The sequence below is a fragment of the Ambystoma mexicanum genome, chromosome 2p, assembly GCF_040938575.1.
Source record: "Ambystoma mexicanum isolate Mex_15411 chromosome 2p, UKY_AmexF1_1, whole genome shotgun sequence".
Lineage (NCBI taxonomy): Eukaryota > Metazoa > Chordata > Amphibia > Caudata > Ambystomatidae > Ambystoma > Ambystoma mexicanum.
Genome location: NC_090923.1, coordinates 600589154 through 600612129, shown reverse-complemented (window position 1 = coordinate 600612129; position 22976 = coordinate 600589154).

The following is a 22976-nucleotide window of genomic DNA, read 5'->3' as shown; positions in this document are numbered from 1 at the left end:
TAGATAGTTATGAGTCGCAAGTGGTTTTGGGGTGGTGATGATCCTTTGGAGTGGGCTAGCATGCATATGGCTGTGGATTTAGTGTGATCATTGAAGTGAGTTGTTCGAATGTAGTTCTGATGGCCATTCTGTTCTTTTTCTTTTCTTTTGGTTGACAGGTATCTCCTCCCCTTTTGCCACTGCCATCTGTATGCCACTCCTGCAGATGGCTTTTACTCCCGACACCTGCTGCTTCGTGTTAATCAGTGGAGCAGCATTACGATCTTATGGGACGATCGCCAATGGGCCACATGCCCTTACGCAGTACTAGTGGCTCGGAGCAACATTTCGGCCTTTCAGCTGGACTAGTGCCTCCCCATTGGGACGGCCCTGCGGTTCTGTGCGCTTCCATGTTGCCTTTTCGTACGTGAATGTGGCTCTGTGTACCATGATGGAACAGGGCGTCACACAAGAAGTAGCTGGTCATTTCTTGCGGATGCAGCCCACAATGGTGAAATGTGTTTTGGAGTTCATGGCCTAATGGCTGTATGGCCTTGGTGATTTTGTTGTGCATTAAATTTCTATTCTGATATGGGCCGTGTAGCGTTCTTCTTTGCAAGTGATGTGGCATATTCCTATTTGGGGGGCGATGTATTGTGAGGAGATCTGCATTGGGTTCCAGCTTCGGAGTATAGTTGCGTGGTACTGTGCTGGGCGCGTTTGCCTACGAAGCCCAGTGAGGTCAGGGATGAGGGCTGCCAATATGACTGTTTGAATGATGTCATGCTCAGGGGCGGGGGATTAGGTTTTGTGTAACAGATGCCGGTCAGCCAGGTGGACTGGTGGAATGATGTGATTTTCGAAATATTGCTGGTCACAGGTGCCTGTGTTTGCGTGCGTTTCTTGGTGGGGGACTGTGGTCATGTCCATTGGAATGGCTTCTGTATTCGTGCCATCTGTGCCCTGCAGCTCCCATTGGCCCCTCTTGTGGATCTTTTGTTCGTTGGCATGCATGAGTGACTTGTACATTTCACTGGTTGCATTGTGACTTCATTGCACCTACGGGGAGTTGTACTTTGTGGGCAGGGAGCGGTGTACAGGCACTCAGTGGGGCCGTTTACGGTTGATTCGCGATGCCGTACTTCTCACCATGGCGGTATGGTACTTTCCGCCGTGCTTGATGGCGTTAGGTACATGTCCGCTAGGGTCGGAATTCGCGTACCCTTGCGCCATGGTGGTATTTACGGTTTGGCATGGCGCGCGCGCGCGTACTTGGTGCAGTTAGCGTTGGCGTTCACTACGGTGTCGCTAATGGCTTCGTACTTTGCGGTGACGGGTCATAGTCGCACCGAGCGCTATTCGATGGCGGTATTGCATTTCCGCCATCGTTTTTCGATTTCCGCCAGGGTCGTAATGAGGGCCAGTCTCTTTAAGGAAGTCCCTGAAAAAGTGTGAAGCGATGAATACAAGAGGTTGGTAACATCACAAAAAATGAGAGTGATGCACTAAGAAGGATGATCATGGAAGAGAATGCATAACCCTTCTGAAAACTGATGACAAGATAAAGAATTGAGTAACATTTCATGTGCGAAATGAAGATTGCATGTGCGAAGAACACTGAAGAAAATATAAGTCGTTTCATAACTGTACAGATGCTGTAATGCAAGCAGACTAAGTAATCACAAAGGCTGGCTATACGTAGTGAATAAACTGTAGGCGGTGCCGACAATATATATATGTATAGAGTCTGGATGTTGACCGTCGCAACTTTAGTAAGCCAGGACCAGTGAAAGAGAAGGGTTGAAATTGTGGCACAGCAGAAAAGTAGCTGGAAATCAAGGAAGGATCGAGAAGGCTGTCTGACCCAGTGTCAAGTGTTGGGGCAGCCAAGAACTGGTTATCTATTCAAGGAAATACAATGAACGTGAGAAGTAAGGCAAGCTCCTGTTGAGGTGTGATGGAAACACTATGAATGCCAAGTTTTATTCATTTAGTATCATTAAATGTGAGGAAAGGAGCTCAAATGCAGTCTCCTGTCACGTGGGACGGATGGAAATAGAAAATGGGCAAGCTACATCGAGACTGAAGATACCAACGTGCTCACACTCCCTTCTAGTCTCACGCGCAGTGATACTCTGCAATGCCAAGTTCAAAGACAATTCGAATGGCAGACGGCATGAGTGATGGTGGATGGTGGGCTAATTGGGTGGGGAGGCATGGTCAAGTCCACCCACAAACACCTGGGGTACCAGCTTGCGTGTCACTAGCGAGTCGAATATTCCAGAAGGGTGCAGGCATGCCAACCAGTTATAGAGGGCCATGTATTGAACAGCCCTACAGTTTAAGAGCCAATGATGTGTCGTGTATCTAACTAATATTGAGGATGACTTGCACAAGGGATGGGCATAAGTTGTCCACCTGACAATGGAGACCCAATCACAATCCCATCCCATATAGAAAGTATACTTAGATGTTCCCCGTAGACCTATCACAATACCAAGTAGCTTTTCTTAGTTTGACACGTAGTGTGATGTCACTTATGACAGGTTTTTGCTATAGAAAGATGTTTTTTCATATGATGCGTCAAGGTTATGCTGTGAGACGTCGGTTGATGTCTGTTGTACTCCCTGTTTCAGACAATTGAAAATAAAACAGTTATTGTTTGCCAACTTCCTGAGTCGGTCTGGTTATTGGTGTGAGAGCTATTCTGCACCCCCATCTATGTAATGTTACACTTCCTCATTTGAAAAGGACCTAGCGGTTCACCAGCATTTTGGTAGACAGTGCCAGAACTATCCCTGCTGAGTACATGACTGAGGGAATCTAAGACAAGCATTGGCAAAGTCAACAGATTTGGCATTTCTAAAGGCAGGCCTGTTTCCCAACTATTGACATAATTTTAACATTCCAACTTTTATATATTGCAATATCCTAAAGATCATCCCAAAAAATTGAAAACACTAAAATTAGTCTTTATCTTTTCTAGACAAAGTAAAATATTATAACATGTTACTACTTGTCGTTACATTTTCTATATAAAAGTCAAAATAGTAGACAAACTAAGAACTGTGTCTCTGGGCTGTGTGTTGGGATGCTATATTGCAGAGACATAAGGTGGTTGAAGGCACACGTGGTTAAGAAATTGCGTTACACCCCAAGCATTTTGCTAGCAGCAATTAATCCACTCGTTTTCAGACTGAAGTTTTTGCAGGCTAAAATTTCTATTTTAGATAACCTAAATGTATTAGGAATACAGACGAAGAATGTCTGCAATTAACCCATTGCCATTCAGGCAACCGTTTTTGTATGCCGAACGCACTGATTGAAATTGCCTAAATGTGATATAAATTTAAATAAGCAAAATGGAAGGAAGGTATACCCTCCCAATCAGAGAAGCAAAACTGAAGGTTAATAGCTGGAAGGTTTTGAATTCATCATAACCACTGGCATTGCCCTTGGCCACCCACCAGGCCAACATTCTTTGCCAAAAAGAAAGCTATGAGGTTTTCTTTTTGTGCTTTAGCATCTGATTCTCAAAGATTTTCACGAGAGGAAATGGGTGGACGACTGTGAGGATCTCAGATTTGCACTTGCTGCCTTATACCTGATTCACATCTCCTGAAACTGGAGCAAGTCTGGAGAAGCTTCAAGCATCTCAGAGATACCCGCAAGCATCTCAAAGGTGCTCTAGGTGTCTCCAGATTTGCTCCAGTTTTGGGCTTTATGAATCAGCTATAAGAGAGCAGATACAAATCTGGGCTGCTCGCAGGCATCTCCTCATTTGCTCCTAGGCAAAGACTTTGAGACTCAGCCATAGAGTATTCTTTTCTCAGTAAAGGGGCTTCCAGAATGAGCACACAGGAGACATTTGTTTATGATGCCCCATTTTTAGAAATGCACAAATCACCCTTTCCACAAAGGTGGCAGACGCATTTCCTGGGTGCTGAGCTGAGGAATGCAAGAGGGCCAGCCCCTTCCATCCCAACACTAATCTATGACATGCTCCCAGCATCCACATGGGTGTCAGATGGGCATTTCACAGTGACAGGCCCTTATATTTTTTGGTGCCTACTAGTGGCATTGCCGCTTAGATTAGAATGTCATAATGATGGGCCCTTTACTTAATAATTTCTTTTTCAACTGACAGTTATTTATTATTACTGGTCATTGCTAGGGTGCAAGGTCTTCTACGGGAGGGTATATCAGCGTGAGAATACTAGGGTATATTGTAGCAGGTAACTCTGCAGAGAAATAAAGATGCAGTACACATGCAGAAAAACAAATGGATGCCTGCCTGTTAGTTGGAACATTTTGTAGCTATACAGTAGACACATACCACATAATGCTAATATTGCCACTGTAGGAACACACTGATGATGACTTTGTTGAAATATTGCCAGTATTGCCCCTGTAAGAAGACACTGTTTATGTCTTTTCACAAATATTGCCAGGAATTGACCCTGTAAATTCACACATATGATGGCTTTGCCGATGTATTGCCAGTGTTACTCTTGTAACCCTATGCCAGACCCTTTGAGAACCCATGCAGGATTTATTTGCATGTTGGGGCGGATCTGAGTTCAGGTTTCAGTATGAGAGCAGCCAGACACATGGCAAACTGCATCAGGGTAAATCTCCAGAAAATCCAGTTCCTGTCTGGAAGGGTCTTCTCTGACGTGAGTGTGGAGCACAGCTTAGAGTTCATATTTATTAAATCCTTGGACACACATTAGAGCTATAAATAAGGACAGAGATGACAGTGCCATCTCCTGCCCCAGGACTATAACCACGTGCCATAAGAGGGAAAGTAGTCTGCATGCTTACTCATTTATTATACTCTGCCCAGAAGGAGCTCATAGTGTGAAAATGAAGTTTACTGTCTGTAATCATTCAGTCATTAACCTCACTTTTGAGTTAAGACCTCATGGCATCGTGGGAGGTCACTCCTCTGCATGCTCATTCACTCTTTTGCATAATTGTTGACTGATAACTTCATATCCTTAGATGGACGTTAATTCTCGATGCCCATTCAGTCATTGGTCTCATTGTAGCGTGACCTCCCCGCAGTGTGCGAAAAGGTTTTGTCACCTTGCTTATTCAGCCGTGTGCACTATGGAGTGATGGAGTATGGTGTGGGAGTGAAGCTCATTCTCCGTTCTCATTCATTCCTTGAATATTAAGTGAAGTATATTGTTGACTTCATGCTGTGACAGGGGATGTCTGTTCCCATGCTTATTTAATTCATAGCCCCATAAGGGACCCCCAACATCATCGCATAAGAGGAAGCTTGCTCTCCATGCTCATTGAACTCTAAGTATCACTGTGGAGTGATGCTCTTCTGGCCTGTGGTAGGAGTTCAGTCTCCAATAGAGACAGCATGCCAGGGGGGGAGCAGACTGACAGAGGGGCTTGATGGCCCCTTCACTAAATTGGGACACCCACTAGCCCCAACAGCCCCAACAGACCCCCCAATACCAGATACGGACATGCAAGAGGGGTGAGGAAATAAAAATAAAAAGGAAGTGTGAGCAAACTGATGTGGAGTGTTTACAGAAAGATAGGGACGGGGCAATGTAAAGTAGTGTGTGCTTGAGTAAGTCTTGTTTTATCATGCAATTTTGAGGTGGTTTCTGTAGGTTTTTACACAGATCAAGAATGGATCAATAATTGAACAAGCAAAGTGTTCAAAAAAAGGGAATCAAGATTGTAGGAGCGGGCCCCGAAGGGGAAGGGAGCATAGGAGCGATAGATCATACATACAGATACTACTACGGGCAAGCACGTTAGAGGATAGTAGCCCGTGCATAGGGATGGTGTAAAATACACAGATGGACAACATGATACTAAATGAAGACCGGCCGAGTGAGAGCTCATGCCCAAGTGGTCTAAACAGCGTTTTTTAGAGGCAATTTATGTTCATGGCAAAAGAAAAGGGGAGGCAGCATGCAATGGACAAGATGGCAAGACCACAGGCAGGGAAGAAGAAGTTGCATAGTGGTGAAGAGAGAGCCAAGAGGGAAACAGGATAATATTGGATGATAAATTGGCAGTAGCAACTGAAATAATTGACCTAACAAGGCAGAGAGCATTGCAAACACATCCACATCAGGTGATGTAGGTACACAAGAAAGGGCGGGAGGTCAGACATAGAGAGAGACAGGTGGAAAGGCTGATCGTGGCATGCAAACCTAGGTGATTTCATCAAGAACATGACACGAAAATGTATTGTGGTTTGGAAAAAAAGATGATGGGAGAACAAGAAAAAGGGCTGACAACAACTAAAGGAAATGAAGCAGGTGCAAGGAGACGGAACAGAAAAGAAAAAAGGACAATGAGGCGTAAGTGAGGGGGTATTATGAGAAGCAAAAGACAATCCAGGAGGACAGTAATGAGATGGAAACTACAGGAACAGAGATAGGATAAAGCACTGTCGGGGGTCCGGAGTGGGGCCAGATCAAGGGGCAAAGCAGATGCATAAAGATGATATGTGGGAAGTGGTAAGACAAGAAATAGGGCAGGAAGATAAAGCATAAATACAAGGGAGAAGGACAGTACTAGGGCATGTAAGGGTGTAGAAGTAAGGTAGGAGACTGACACACAGTTGGCACACTTTTGGTTATAGACTTTTATTGGTGAGAAAATAAGAGAAAACTGTGTCTGACCCTAGTTCTAAGAGGGGTATCCCTGCCTCAACTAAATACTAAGAAATCTGTCAGGATGTCAGTCTGAAGCAAAGAGTCCACCGTCCTGTGTCCAAAAACCAATTTCCAACCCTTACACTGTAAACTCCACTAAGCAAAAGGGGTGGACTACTTGGCCCAGAAGAATGGCTCCCTTCTTCTGGTCGGCAGCCGAAAATTCACTTCTGGGTGATGCAAGTGAAATGTTCTTCTCAATGGATACAAATCAAAAACTCTCAAAAAGGTTTCTTGGATTAGAGTTCCAGCAAGGAACATAGAATACAAAGTCTCATATCTTCTCAGTGTTAGGGGATGACTTACACCCCCTTTTTACTTTTCTCAGGTTTCTCAACAGTTATTCCAATGCCAGGACAAGTGTCGTTCTTCTTCTGGCCTTTATCAGGCTCTTCACCATGCCGGGCGAACGACTCCCTCCTCTTGGCTCCTTTCACATTGCTCATAAACACCAGGGGGTTTGTCTCCCTTCCCCTGGCCCTTCACAAGCTCTTGAAATGCCAAGAGAACGACTCCCTCCTCTTGGCTCCCGTCACAATGTTCACAAACACCAGGGGGTATGTCTCCCTTCCCCTGGCCCTTCTCAAGCTCTTACAGTGCCAAAAGAATAACTTCCTTCTCTTGGCACCTTCCTCAATGCTCGTTCACAAACTCACCATCTAGGCATTTGCTGTGGTTTGTTACTGCTCCTGTGTGGAATGTCTTTATATTGGTGCCAACTCCAAGGCATAAGTATTTGTTTTTATCGGTTTTCAATTGCCCTTTTTGCACAGAAAATAGAATGAAAAAATCAAAGGCGGTAATAGAAATAAATTAAAGAAAGAGGATACGTGTGCTTAGCCCGGTAACATAAAGCGACTGTTTACAGACTTAACACTGAAAAAGACCTGGGTCGCTCCTATACTGCAATCGCGTGCACCGCCACTGCATGTGGCCCTGGCAGTGTGTATAGCCTCTGTCGCATGCGCTCTGCAGCCTGTGGCCTGTGCTGTGCCTTCCTACTGCTCCTACAATGCAGCTTTAGTATTATGACTGATTAAGCATTTTGCACGGATCCCAAAACGCTTATTTTTCTTTGCTTTTTGCATCTGGTGTTTCGATTCGGAGCTGGGAGAGAAGTAAGGCCTGTTTTTCTCATCTTTTTTGTTGATGTGAAAGAATTACATCTGAAGAAACATGACCGCTTGACTCTCTGTAAAATGCAACTTAACAAGGTCATAGTGTGTCAGCGGATACAATTAAATTGCATCCGATTAATACCATAATGTATTATTTATACATATATAAAATACAAAAAGTAGATGTTTTTGAAAAGTAATTGGTCCTGATTTACAAAAGCCCCTTTCAATGGTGCAATCCCATTGAAAAACGCTTTGTAAATTAGGCCTATTGCATTTTCGAACAGTCCATGCATGGCATGTGAATTAATGATGCTATGATGGCAATCGGTCAAGGCGGGATCCCTGCAGTTTTTCCTAATTTCGATGCCTCGCTACCGAGGCTTCTATGGATTACCAACTCGCAAGCCATCGGCCATTGCCAAAGAGAGACCAGCCATAGCTGACCATGGCACACTGGGGTTCAGTTACCCAACAAGCTTCCTGTGCCACTGCGACTTAACCCAATGCCATGAGGATTGGACTCTTTCCCCCACTAATCCATACTAAAGCCCTCCATACACACAACGCCTAAAACACTCCCTGCACACTGACACCAAACTGCAGCACGCTACACCTCCCCCCAAAACCTCAAACAACATCAACACGTGCTAATGCATAGTTACTCCATGGGCGCACAAGGCCCCCCCATATGGATGCAAACGCCTTGCCCGCCCACAAACTAGGCCCCTGGAAGCAAACACACACAGACCGTTTTCTCCAAACTGAAATTATCGACACCATAGCACAAGTACGTGTGTGCTCTCACTCTCCTCCCACTAACAAACCAACCGCTCTCTTATTTTCAAATCCCTGTAAATTTGAGTTGGGCGCAGTACAAATCCCCTAATATAACTTAACTTATTGATGGTTAAGCGCAGAGCTAACATGTTTCCCGTGGCCATGCCTGAGAAGGCCATCTAGTTCTGTTTTTTTCTCTTTGGATTCTGGTAATTGTAGTTTTTCTGTACCATTTGAAATTCAAGAAAACTACAAGCCCTAGAATTCCATGCATAAACTGCACTTGATGGCCTTCTCATGGATGGCCAGGCAAAACTTGAGAACTCTGCACATATCTTCACTGTTGTTGTAGCCACACTGCTAAATCTTGTTGTAACTGTACTTTCTTTTTTTTAAAAATACATAAAGGTGGTCAAGAGATGCAGCACATTAGAAAGTAGTCAGCCGCATGTAATATTAAAATTAGTAATGGAAATATGTACTTACATTGCTCCTATGTCTTTTGGTCTAGCTAAAATGGATGACACTCACAGGATACCTACATTTCACCGAATCCAATTTCACCTAATGAGAAATCTTCAACAACAAAAAATTCTTCATATTTGGTTGGGTAAGTGGGTACATTTTAAAACATAGATGGGGTGTGGTAAGGGGCTAGGATAAGGTAGGGGGAAGAGGCGTGGGGTGGGCGGAGGGTCAACCCTTCATAATAAAAAAAGATTTGACGAGAATAAACTTGAAGATTTCACCTTTAGGTGAAGTGGATTCGGTGAAATCACATACATCCGACAACCACAGAGTTACAAATCAATAATGGCACAAGATATTTAGTCATCGTCTTATTCACTTTAAACAAAAAAATGTTATTTTGATTTCTCATCTTTTCATTGCAAATATTTCAGTGGTGCATAGTCTATGTATGGAGAACATTTACAAAATTCTTTTGTTTGAACATTTAATTCTATAATACATTGCATATATTGCAAATGATTTTGTCATTCACCATGGACATCTATGTAATGTAATGTGCAGTATTCATAGAGCGCAAACTAAGTCCCAGGGGCATCTCGGCGCTAAGGAAGAACAACCTGGTGTGCTACAAAGCCATGGGAGACCACTATAAAAGACGCATTTTCAACACTTTCCGAAACTGAAGAGAACCTGCAATTTCGTGTGTGGAAGATGGCAAAGCATTCCACAAGGTAGGGGCAAGAACCGAGAAGGAACGGCCCCCTATCCAAGCTCTCTGATAGTGCAGAATTTTTAATAACATTTGAGATGCTGAGCGAAGACACCAAGTGGATTGATAGTGAGCTAAGGGCCCCTTAGGAACGTGCATGCAATGGATGGGTTCACACAGAATAAATCTGAGTCCAAATAACCGAACCAACTCAGGAAGATGGCAAAGTACTGTTTTACTAACAATTATCTAAAATGGGGAGATACATCAAACATCAATGGAAGTACGCTCGATTTCTCTCAGTGATCTTTTCACAAAACAAAGGTTATATATCAGAAATACGTCAGAGGTGAGGTCATACTATTTTGCAAATAATAATAAACCTACTAAGGATAGGCTTAAGGGGAACATCTAAGGATATTATCTATAGGAACTAGGATTGTAATTGGCTGCCCTCTGTCAGGTGGACAACAGGTGCCTAAGAAAAAATACCTTGGCCGCGAAGCCAGCGGTGCGGGCTGCACTACCTAATACCACTGAAATGTGGTGTTGATTCACTTAGTAATTACTCAAAAAGTGTTTCAAATAAGAGTTTTAAATGATGCTTTATTCTTTCCAAGTAGTATCACTTGAATGTACTGTTATGGAGATGCATCAGAGACCGACAGGTAATGGCCAATGCGTTTCGGATCATTAATCCTCCAGGGCCACCTTAATGAGGCTTGTGCCTCTAATTTGGTCTCTGATAACCAGAAATTACATTGTGTTTAGAAATTCCATCACCACAAGTTCATACCGTTCAACACAGAGTATTCAATGATTCAATAAGAAAAACGAGCAAAAAGAAAAAAGAGCATGATTGCCAACAGAAATACCACAATTGGCAGTAATTCCCAATATTCATAATTGTATTGCACACATGGTTAATCAAGCAATTCAAAATTTCACAATGTTGATCGTCCCATAATAACCATTGAGTGACACATAATGTATGGTCAAGAACATGTCAACCAAGGAAGTCGACAATGTTCAGAAAACACAGATATCACATTGCATTGTATAATAATCCACATTTGCATTACACGCATACACACATAAATATATGTTGCTGGATGGTTGTAGCAGAAAAAAGAAGAAAAGAAAACATAAAAAACATATAATCAGAGTCAATGTAAACACTGTCCACCTAAAACATCATCTTCAGAAACATTAGATACACGGTTTCTCATTGGTTTTCAAACTAAGGTCCTTCGTTATATAGACCACTACAATTGGTGGGCACACGTGTGCCATGTCCTGAACATTCGGTTCACTTAGCAGCACATAAACCCAGACCCAGGTGCAAGGAGATGGGGCCTGACACTACCTCCCACCCAATTAGCCCAGCATCTGTCATCACCCTTGCCTTCTGCCATGAAGATTGTCTTTGAACTTGGCCTTGCAAAAGTATCCTTGTCTTCAGAATACATGGTAGTGCGGGCACTCACTATCGTGTTCTGGGACTCCAAGCTCGAACTCTATTTTCATCCTTGGCCCACATGACAGGAGACCACAATTTGGTCCATTTTGCAGGTTTTAAGTGCTTTAAATGAATTAACTTGGCACTCTTGGTGTTCTTTCTTTGCACCTTACCAAGGGATGATTCATCCTTTGCACGTTCACTCCTTTCCAGAATAGATAGCTGACCTTGTCTGCTTAAGTTTTGACTCCAGGCCAGACAACGTTGCCATGCAGCTGCACTATTCAGCTTATTCTTGCTGCAACACAATTTTCCCTTTCCTCTTTATGGGTTCTGGCTTACTAAATTAATGACACCATTGTCCAGCTCCTTTATAATGGCGGCTTTGCCTGCATTCTATTTTCTACGTATAGCCAGCTTCTATGATGACTTAGTCCACCATGTGTTTCTGTTACGCTCACCTGGTCTCTGTGGGGACGTTGGGGCACGGTTGCAGCCCTCCCAGGATATAGGACCCCCTGATCTGCTTTTTCCCGCTGCACATAGGCTGTGGGCTGCTGCGATGAATTGGAACACTGCTCCTGTGTAGATATGAAAGGACGTAAGTTTGCTGGCCTGTTACCATAACTGCTGAATTTCAGGGGTTTTTCGGTTTTACTTTGAACCATAACGTCCCTTTAACAAAGTTTTTTCACTGAATTTTATCGGTTTTTAGTAGCGCAACTTAACCATAACGTCCCTTTTAACAAAGTTTTGTTAACTGAATATGTATATATATATATATATACATATATATATATATATATATATTCTTTTATAAATGTAAGCTCCTACCATGTGACTTTGTTTCTGGAGTGGGGCTGGCTTTCATGATCAGGCCTCTTAAAAAACATGGGGTTTGCACTAGTTTAACACTTTGAATAGTGACTCTAAATAAGAAACAAATTATTTTGTATTCCTATTGATTATCTTGAATTCTATAAAATAATTGCTAGACTCATTAAATGTTTCATTCAGGCACACTTCAGGGGGTGAGTCCCTGATTTAGTCTGTTCTTAAACACCTCAACTCAGCCTTTCATCCATCTGAGGTCGATAAATGAGTACCAACACTGGTTGGGTGATATTGTATGCATTTTTGTTCTATATAACGCGCTTAAGCCTAAGTGCTTTATAATAACACATCATTATCATTTGGCCTTGGATGTCTTCTTATAATTCCCAGTATTTTGGTAATATGGGCATATACACACTGATATTAATGATACATATGGTGATCCACGCTTGTATGAAATGTATATCACATTATAGTGATATTGTAGTCATATTTTTCGTTGTGTATGTAGGAACAATTCTATGTGATGCCCCTTCCGGTTTTATCGCCGTGTTCCTTCGCTTCCCATGATGTCATTCCGGTGTTGGGTCATAGGACATCACTTCCTGTGATGTCATCAGAGGTCAATGGTCATGTGATGTCACTTCCGCTACCCCTGGCGTTTTGGTGAAATAACATCCCTCCAGGTGAGTTGCTCTGAATACTTGAAGCATGAAGGAAAACCTACTTAAGGCAGGACTCCTTTTCAATGATACCACCAATGATGCATAAGCAAGTTGAAATCACCCAGTAGCATGGAGTGGTGCCCAGCAGTCATGCAGATGCCCTTTCTCTTCATGCAGTATCAACTCAGGAGGGGCGGCGCCTTTCCCCGTTGTCACGTTGTCACTTCCATGCAAACATAAAGAAAGCACACTGCATCATTGGATCTGCGTGATATTTCCACGCCAGAAAAATCTGCGACGGAAATATTTGCATGGGAAATGTAAGCACTACAAATGTTCATACATTTCCCATGCGAACATCCAATACAAAACCATACATACTTACACCCCCATACCCACCCACACCCACAACACACCCAAACTCCCAACATACACCCACAACGCTACTTATCTTTCCTTCCTTTGCGCTGAGTCCCTGTGGCGCCGGTTCCCGATTACTTCCTTTTCTTTCTTTTTTTTGTTTTGTTTGTTGGGCAGCTGCAGGGATTTCCCCCCGCAATCCCCACTCACTATACTGTACAGTGCAGTGAGCGGGGTGTTGCGGGGGACACCCCCACAGCCCCTCTCCTTTTTCTTTTTTTCAGCTACTGCAGGGGTTTCCCCCGCAATCCCTGCTCACTATACTGTCTACTATAGTGAGCGGGGTGTTGCGGGGGACACCCCCGCAGCCTCTGTTTGTTTTTTTTGTCCTTCTGTCGGGAGAGCTGCGGAGGTGTCCTCCGCAACATCCCGCTCACTACACCCGACAGAAGACAAAAAAAAAGAGGCCGAAGCCCCCAGCAGCCTTTGAAAAAAAAAAAACATTTTTTTAGCCGACCTCACCAAAACACCTAAACACAGACCATGAAAAGTTTGAAATTTTGGTAGTAAGAACTTTTCGTGGTCCTTGTTTTAGGTCTTTTGGTGAGGTCGGTAATTTTTATTCGGACATTTCGTCCTTTTCGGCATCATTCCCAACAAATAGGTCTGGTTGATCATTCTTGGTGCTCTACATGAAGAGATTAAAAGTAAATAAGGTAGGGTCAGAGAAAGAGGGTGGCGGGGTGTCAGAAAAAAGGGTGACCAAAAACACTCTGGATGATATGATATGGCATTTATAATGCAACTATACACAAGTGTGTCAAGGCACGATGAGTCAAATTGTGGGCTGTATCTGCTAAGCTCTTTAGGTCTCTCCTCTTGTGAATGCGGCTCTCTGTGTCTTACAAGGTTGGCGACGTGTTGAAATGCTGCTTCCGTCTCCCTTGGAATGCGGCCTAAGGCACCCTACTACAAGAGAGGGTTGCACTTCCGCTAAAATGCAACCTCTGGACTATGAATCCAAGAGATGCTCAGTGTCGCGCGATGACGTCTGTGCCCCTTCAGTGAGAGTAATAAAAGGACTCTTCGTCTGTGCCCCAGTGGTTTAAACCCTGTCCGTGCATTGAGCAGACTACTGGGTACTCTCTGATCCCTTCATCCGACTTTGCCTCGGTTTTATGATGAGTTGCCCGCAAAATTCTTCCGTGACATCAATAACGAAGTACATAAATACCATAATTTGTGGAGGGGTGGACATGTAACGATTCCATCACTGTGTGACCCTGATCATGTTTTTCTGTAAGCCCCTTTTCCACTTTAGATAAGTGGGCCGTACCGACCGATTCTGTTGCATCCTCAGTGACACAATGCAAGCAAACTGCCCCTGCTGCCTGCACAATGCTATCATACCTGTTTGCACGGAGCCATTGTCAGATTGCAGGAGGAATGTACATGGGATCAGATTGAGGCCCTGATTCTGTGGTGCATGCAAACATAGGAAAGCATTCTTCCATGAAGGAAGAACACTTTCCTTAAAAGCACCATATTCTGCTAAATTGATAATGTGGCAGCCTGGCATCAAAGCCACCCCTTTTGCAGGTGCCTGATTTACTACTTGATAAAACCTTAACAACCAAGAGCAATGCTACGGTACCTCCGAGGTGTGAACCGAGAGGAATGCTACAGCACCTCCGAGGTGTCGTTATCCTCTAATGCACCTTTTTGCATATCTAAAATAGCATTTCCCAGTCTGCAGCATATATTTTCTAAATTGCTGAAAGTTTAAGAACACTTTCGCAAATGAAAAAAGTGGTAATCTTTAAAGAAATGCTTGTACTGCCACTTATTTCTCGAGCAACAGGAGATTTTTGCAGCTTTTGCTGCAGCAGGAAAGGATCTCCCCTCCAATACGTCCACCCTCTTCAGAATGGTGGTGCTGGAAATTGAAGGGGAGAAAGTCGGTTTTCCACACTACCTTTAGCACCAGCTCATAATGGGCACTTAAATATCTATGGTATTCTCATCCAAATGCAGCTTCAGAAACTAAGGGCCCGAATCTGATCCTGGGTTAAAAACAGTGTAGCAAGCCGACATTCACCCCTCCAGTTGCCAGCACCACCATCCTGAGGTGGGTGGAAAGACTGGATGTTGTCCTTTCGAGCTGTACAAGCTGCGAAAATCCCTCGTTGTGGGGACAGTGTGTGCATCAGTAGCAGTGCATGCATGCATTTCGTTAAAGACTGCCACTTTTCTAATTTACAAAAGTGCTGTTAAGCTTTCAGTAACATAGAAAAGGGGTGCTGCAGTCTAGAGAAATACCTAGAAAACGTGGGGAAAGTGTGCAGTAGATGTATTTTAACCCCTTTTTTGGACATGCAATATCAGGGTTCTGCCAACAGAATCCCTTCTCAGAATAGGGGGCATTTAAGAAATGTGGTGTTCCTGCTTGTAACACCACATTTCTATTTTTACACAGACCTGTGACTCTGCCCTAGATCTGCCAACGGCTCTGATTCTCGAGGGGAAATTAGCTGCTGCTGTCTGTTGTGTGTGATCAAAATCGATGTGTTAAGACACTTAAGTGCTGTGTGTTGACAGCGTTCTGACAAGCCTGCTTCCATTCGTTCCGATGACGATTTTTCATGTATTTCTTTTTAATAGGAAACTACAGAAAAGGGTGCCACGGAAAGTCCCAGCGGCAGTAAATTCGTAGCAACGGTGGCAAAGATGTGCGACAGACTGCAGTGCGTTTTTCTCAAGGCATTTTATTTTTAAAAGGGCATTTTGATATCTAGCAGAAATGTTAAGATTTTGTCCCGCCCTATATAGAAATGCTTACTGAGCATTGTGGGAAATGGCCACCAACCCATAACCTGCTCTATGGAAAGACCAAAGCTCAGTTCTCCCTTTCATGCAGAACGAGATCTAATAATTCGTCCATAGCTTCTTCTATGGGGAAAACCCAAAGCTCAGTGCCTTCTGGCACCAAGAAGTCTGCTAATTAGTCCCATCATAGAGGGGTAAAGACTGCATTGGGCTAGAGAAAAGCTTCCCGGTCAAGCCTGGGGTTGTGGGGGTGGCCATCTACCGGAATATGAATACGCTCATCCTCATTGGATTGCCTGCCTATTCTGCTTAAAAATGTACCTTGGGCTGATATAAGAATATTTTGTTGCATTGGATCGGAGGCTGTCTGCAAGAATTCAATGATGTGGCCCTCGAGGGCTAAGTTGCCTGAGCTGCTGGGAATCCTGCAGGTTACAGTGACCCAGAGGCTTCGCTCAGATGGTGCCTGAATCCGTCCACCAAGATGGCACCTGAATCCTTCCGCCAAGATGGCGCCTGAAGCTTCAAGGCGATGCTGACGGGGGTGGCACATTGGGAACTACAGAGTCATTTTTGGTGTACACCTCTGCCCCCATTGTTGCTCCCAGTGCTGGTGGGGACTGGCTGGGTGGAGGATGAACTCTGTAGCACAGATGTGTCCCCTGATCTTGTGGGTGTCACTCACCCCAGTTGCGAAGCAGCGGATTATAGCTAGCCGTTAATCACTGAGGAAACTTTCCTGTAACCAGAGTAAGACTGCACTCGACGGCTAGTGTCGCTGGACGCCCTACTTAGTAGCTGCAGTGAATGAGGTGGGCGTGTGAAAGAAGAGAGATGAGATACTGGAGCTGGTGTACAAGTGGAGCCCCCTCCTGCCCGCCAAGGGCGAAAAGGAACGTGCTGACTGTGGGCCAATTGACATATGGTAAATTGACTGTCTGATGTGGGATAGACGGGCTGAGTGAATGTATTGGCAGTTGCCATTATGCTGGACTATTGGATGACCCTTAGATGATCCTTGGAGAGTGATTCCTGTGGGTCCGTTGAGTGGGCCCACATCACCTTGTCGCCCACTGTGATCTGCTGCATAGTTTGTGTCCTGCAGCACATGGGTTGAGCCCAACGGCCTGGATTATTTGTTGTGCATTTGGGGGCCAGCCATTTCGTGTGAAAAGGAAAGAAAACTGACAATGTTAATTTGGTATTCAGGGAATTGTCCAGTCGAACTTGGTTGGCAGAATAACAATGCCCACGAAACACTGACACACTGGCCGAGGCATAGGCAGGGAAGGGCCTGAGCGGGCAAGGCCGGCCCAAAATCTGTAAATGCCCACTGAGCAGCACTATATGGGCATTTACAGATGTTAATGTACAGTGGTGGGCTCAAGTACATTACCTTCAGGCCCTGCTTGTTAGACAATCCTGGCTACACCTCTGCTGATACTGCCTGTGATCAAGGACTCCCAGTAGGGCAGTGAGCAGAAGATTGGCAAGGTCTGAATTGAGAGCTTGCTCTGGTGGCAAGACCTGCAGAACGTCAAGGAAAAGATCACTGGAACAGAAAACGGAGTCTCTCCATTGGAGGGTACAATCTCCTCATCAAAGGCACTGAATTGGACTCATGAAGTGGAGAGGAAAGCAGGAGGATGCAGAGGGATCACTTGCGTAATGGGGGGCCCCGCACCTCCCGTGGTGCAGGGGCACCGCCTGAACTGGCGAGGAGAGGCGAGGAGAGGTGGGCACTTTCCTAAGTTTTCAATTCAAAAAATTAATACATATCGATTAAAAAATCTTCAGTGAAGCTACCAGGCTGTGTGATGGTCTTGTGATACCTGGGCCCAAATCAGACTGCAAACCTCGAAATGGAAGCTGGATAACACTACCCAGCTAACTCAGGTGCTCGAACTGACCTGTAGATTTACTCAAATTCTTTTGAAATTCAATGCTACTTGATTTTTTTACTCTGCAATGAAAATCAGAATTGAGTTCTGTTCGCTGCTTTAAAGATAAAGAGTTTTCTTTAATGAGTGGCTTATAGTATAATGGTCATTTCTCGACAGGAAAGATGTCTTATTATACTTGGAAGCACTTTCTGAGACAGAACATAGTCAACAGTGTTTGCCGATGCATTTTGGAGTGAAACTCCTTCTTCAGGGCCTTAACAACTTTTGACTAAAAGTCTCATGGTTCTGTGAATATTGGAGTTCCACCACATTTTATAATGAATGTGATCAAGATTCTTCCAATTGGAATTGCCACAGAGAATCTGCTTCCTTTTAACCTAGCTTAAGGGTGAATGATTGCGCTATGGTGTAGATTTAATAATTCAATTGATATATGTTCAAGGTTCGACTACCTTTTAGTGCTTAATAGTCAAAGGGCTCGATGCCATGAGGTGTTTCCACCACCATTCTTGGATTTCTTGGAAACCTTTACCTTGAGTACTTTTGGAACACTTAGAACATTGGCGAATTTCGCTCGTAAACAGGCGAATGCGAAGATAACTAGTCTCTCTTTGCTTTTCATCAGGAAACGCTCCTCCTTGTCTATGCTGGCTCGCATTCAAGATCTGCCCCTCTAGTGCAGAATATCAGCAGAGTGTCTGTTGTCACGTAGAAGGTGAACAGTGGCCAGACTGAGGATCCTGGCCCCCCCTAATAAGACGGTAAGCGGAAAGTGGGAGGTGGGAGACAACGCCTCAAAGGAACATGATGGTAGGTCCGTCCAGCCCCTTGAAAAGCCCAACCCGCAGGATACCCCAGACGGAGAAACATTTGCCACCTGAATTCCAATTTCTAAGGGAGGAGGGGGGGGCGGTGCTTGAGGCCAACGGGGATACTACATAAAAAAATTTTAACGAACGGAAGAGCAGTGAGCGAATTAATGCTGGCTGTCCGTTCAATATTGATGTACAAATTGGGGCTAGCTCGGCACAGTAAATTGAGTTTGTCTGCCCCTAAAACCTCAGAGCAAATCGTTGTGGAGCATACCATGAACGAGGTAGGGTACCTGGGGCTAAGCAGAAATGAACCACTGTGTGGCACAAAACAACATGAAGGAAAAAACCTTATGGAAGAAGAGTCCCACGGTACTGAAAACAATACTCTGAAAGAGACAGAGAAGGAGGAAGGTACGGCGCTTCAGTCCGAAGCACAATTAGATCGTAGCCAGACAAACCGGGTTGAGTGTGATCCGAAGAACAATCCCCGGGAGACCAACTCCCTGGGTTTGAATACGAGGTAACACAAACCAGAAAAGATGAAGACAGGAACATTCATTAAAAGAAAAAAATACACCGGCGTCGAAGTTGGCATCACGTTTGGTGCGCCCACCCCCCATGAACTGGTGATAAACCCTGCAGCTGAGAACTCAGCCAATTTAAAGAAAGGTCACAACAACAAAAAGAATCAAGCTGAGCAATGAAGCAGAAGCAGCAGTCCAAGTAAGAAACGTTGGCATGACCAACACGAGGAGTGGGGGAGGAGGAGCTAACAAGCTAAAAAGGAATGTTTCCATTTGTTCAATACGAGAAAAAAACATTTGAAAGCTCCCAAGATTAACCCCGGTGGGAGATATGAAGGGGAGAAGATTCTTCTTCAATGGAACTTGACCAAGTGATAGTGAGCTCACGAATCATGAGCTTCCACTTCAAGGTCAGAAAACAACGGCTAATGGGGCAGGTCAAGAAATACCTGATCAGATTTTACTGGAAAGTTCAATAAGTATAGAAAAAAGCAAACAAGGGACACAACGAAGACAACTTGAATAACGTTCTAAACCACCATCATCACGCAAAGAGGAACAATTCAAATGAAATAAAAAAAACACAATTCACACAAACTATGACAGGAAGAGACGAAAGTAAAGACAACAGCTGTAGGCCCAAGATAATGAAGGATAGTGCAACAATGACTACAGCGACCCGAAACTGGTTAGATCCTATTTTGGAAGCCCTGCAGGAACAGCCTCAATCAAGGGGAAATTATGTTGTTTTGGTAACAACCATGACAGCAATTCTAGCACCCTTCACAAAATTGCATGAGGCCATGGAAGAGACATTAAAAGATCACACCACTATGTTAGCGATGGTTCACAAAAAAATGGTCTTCGTAGAAGGCTTTATTTCTGCCATCCAGGATAACATGAAAAACAGCTCGGCAAGGGTTTCGCAACTACTTCATAATATATTGGAGCACATCATCAAAGAAAAAAGGGACAGGAGAACATTGGGAAGGTTGAAAGGGATGGGCGTCATGCCCTTAGACATAGGTGGGAACTCAGACTAGTTTGAAACATCTACACAAACAAACATTTCAAATGAAATAGAAAAGTGGGGAGTATAACAGCCATGTGCGAGGATGAAAGCGGGTTATTCACAAATTCAAGAAGAAACACAGATAATCCTAATGGATAAAGTACATAAATCACAGAACCTTAGAAAGGAAAATGGTCAACGCCCCCTGCATACACCAGTAATAAACATTGAACAATGTTCAAAAGAAACACCACAAAAAAAGATGGAGTTCCACAACACATTAACGTAGAGCCAACAGGCAGGAAGGAAACAGTCCAGCCAGACAAAGGGGCAGATCTGAACAACAGTATCGAGCAAGAACATCGAATAAAGTGGATAATGACAAACCCGATCAGAAAATATGTAAAATGTTCACAAAAAAATGTAAAGAAGAGAGTATGAATTTGGCGGGGGTATCAATTACCTCAGAAAAATCAGAGGCAAAACAAGCCAAGAAAACAACAATTAAAAACACTGTAGCTGAAAAACTGAAGACCCAAGCAAGTCTTCCAAAACAGAAAACCAATCGTAGCCGTACCTTCATCAAAAATTTAACTCTTCCTCAGTCAGGAGTGACTGTTAGGGAAAGAGCAAAGAAACTAAATCTACAGCTAAACATTGAAAAAGTGGATAAAGAGAACGAAATAAAGAACAAGAGGTCTGTGAATTGAGTGAAGAGAAGTCGATAGAAATCGACCTAATAGATGTATCCACTTATACAGTATCGGAATAAGAGAAAACAATGTTCGACGGCAGCCTACTCGAAAATGAATCAACCATCAACGAACAGCTAGGTGATGCAGCTTTGGAGACAGAGGACGAAAGTTTGAACGAACCATCGAGGAATGAGCACCCCACTAGAACTGTCAGTAAAAGGCGATGGAGAGTACAATGGAAAGAAGATCTAGATCAACAAGTAAAGCCAAGAGAACTAAAAATACATGAAGCCAAAGATGCTAATTTGGAGATTAGCGACCAGCTGCAGAGATGCGAAAGCCTGAGTTCAATGATCATCAGTAAAACGAAAGCAAAAGGGTTGGGACAGAAAATCCAAATGAATAAAGGTCACCATCCCAACAGACCCCAGGAAGAACCACGGATGATGAAAGCAACCTTGAACCTTCCAGATAAGCATAAAGAAAAGGCATCCAACGGGCACGAAAGAAAGGCCCTTCCATCTAAACACAATAGCATGACGTCGGCTGGTTCCAGCCAGGGGCTGAGTCTAGAAAGGATACTTTATTACAATGACGGTCTGATCTTGCAGAGGTCAAACGTAGTGTGACTGCTACACCATGTACCGACGTTGGGATTGGTGACATCAAAAGATTTTGCAATTATTGAATTCCTGGATGAGAAACGAACGGACAAAGTGATTATTCACACTGTTTCAACGTTAGTTAAGCAACTGTTGATGGATGAAGCCCATCACTTAAGGCCAATGGGAGTTGACTTGCATGAGAAAAACCATGAGACACATAAAGTGATTTACAAAGAGAGTCTATGACCATCGAGCCCTGTCCTATCACACGAGGAAAAAAAAATCCAATAAAGACACAATAATGCCTACTGAAAGAACATCCAGAGAAAGAAGCACAAGAGGCCCAAAGCAAGGCAAAGACCGCCATGAGGCTAATTGGAAATGGCTGAAAGGGCTATTGGCAGATAAAATTCATAATCAATAATGCCAAAAGGATAATGTAGGACAGGAATGGTCCTTAGCTGGAAACCAGAGGCTTCACCCACCTTTTTGAAAAAGGTGAACTACAATCAGATGGGTTTGAAGTAATTTGCCTACAGGAAACATGGCTAAGAGAAGTCCCATTACTAGAAGGCTACCGGGTCCTCCTAAACCCAGCAAATAAATGCCCGAAAGAAGACCAGGGTCTGGCCTTTTGGTAGCCTTAAAAAACGAATGAAACCGGACACTGCTATACACTCTAAACCCAACCCCGTATATACAGCTGGTGGTAGTAAAGTTATCAAAGGATAACTTGGAAAGCCAACGAGTGCTAATAATAATCAACATATACTGGAGCCTGATGAAGCAAAAACACAATGACCTACCTGAAGACATTTGGGCTTTAATAGATGTTCTTAATAATATTAGGTGATCTAAACTGTACCTGCTTGGATCATCATAATTATGAAATTGAAGACGACCTATTGGTAGCTACTAAAAAAGAAAAGAGAGGTGGACTCTGGAGAGCAGCCATGCAATTCAGAGACTGCATTATTTTGAACGGAATAACGCAAGGTGACATCCCAGGAATGGTAACATGGAAAGGAACAAATAGTGGGAAAATGTTAGATTATATATGTCCTTCAACTAACATGTCAGGAGTCGTTAAATGTATGGAAGTGAAAACAACAACAAGCGACCATAATTTGATAAAAACGTACCCGCCACAACATAAGCAACAATAAAGGAGTGATATATGGGAGCAATATATCTCTGAACACAGGTCGTAATAGGCTGAAAATACGTACAGACAAAATCCCTAGCCTTAACAAGAAATTAATAAGGTTGATCACGAAAATGAAAGATGAAGATGAGAAACAAATGATAAATTACGTTCCCTTATTTAAAGAATATGACAAAAATTAAAAGTGGAAACAATAAACCATCAACATCACATCACCATTCTTATCATACACTGATTGTGAAAAAGAAAAAATCATTAAAGAAAAGTATTGGATTGTTAAAGCACAAGGCAACAAGCAAAAAATTATCCTCGATTCACAAGCTCAAACAACAATACCGAAATTGGTTACATTTGCACAAC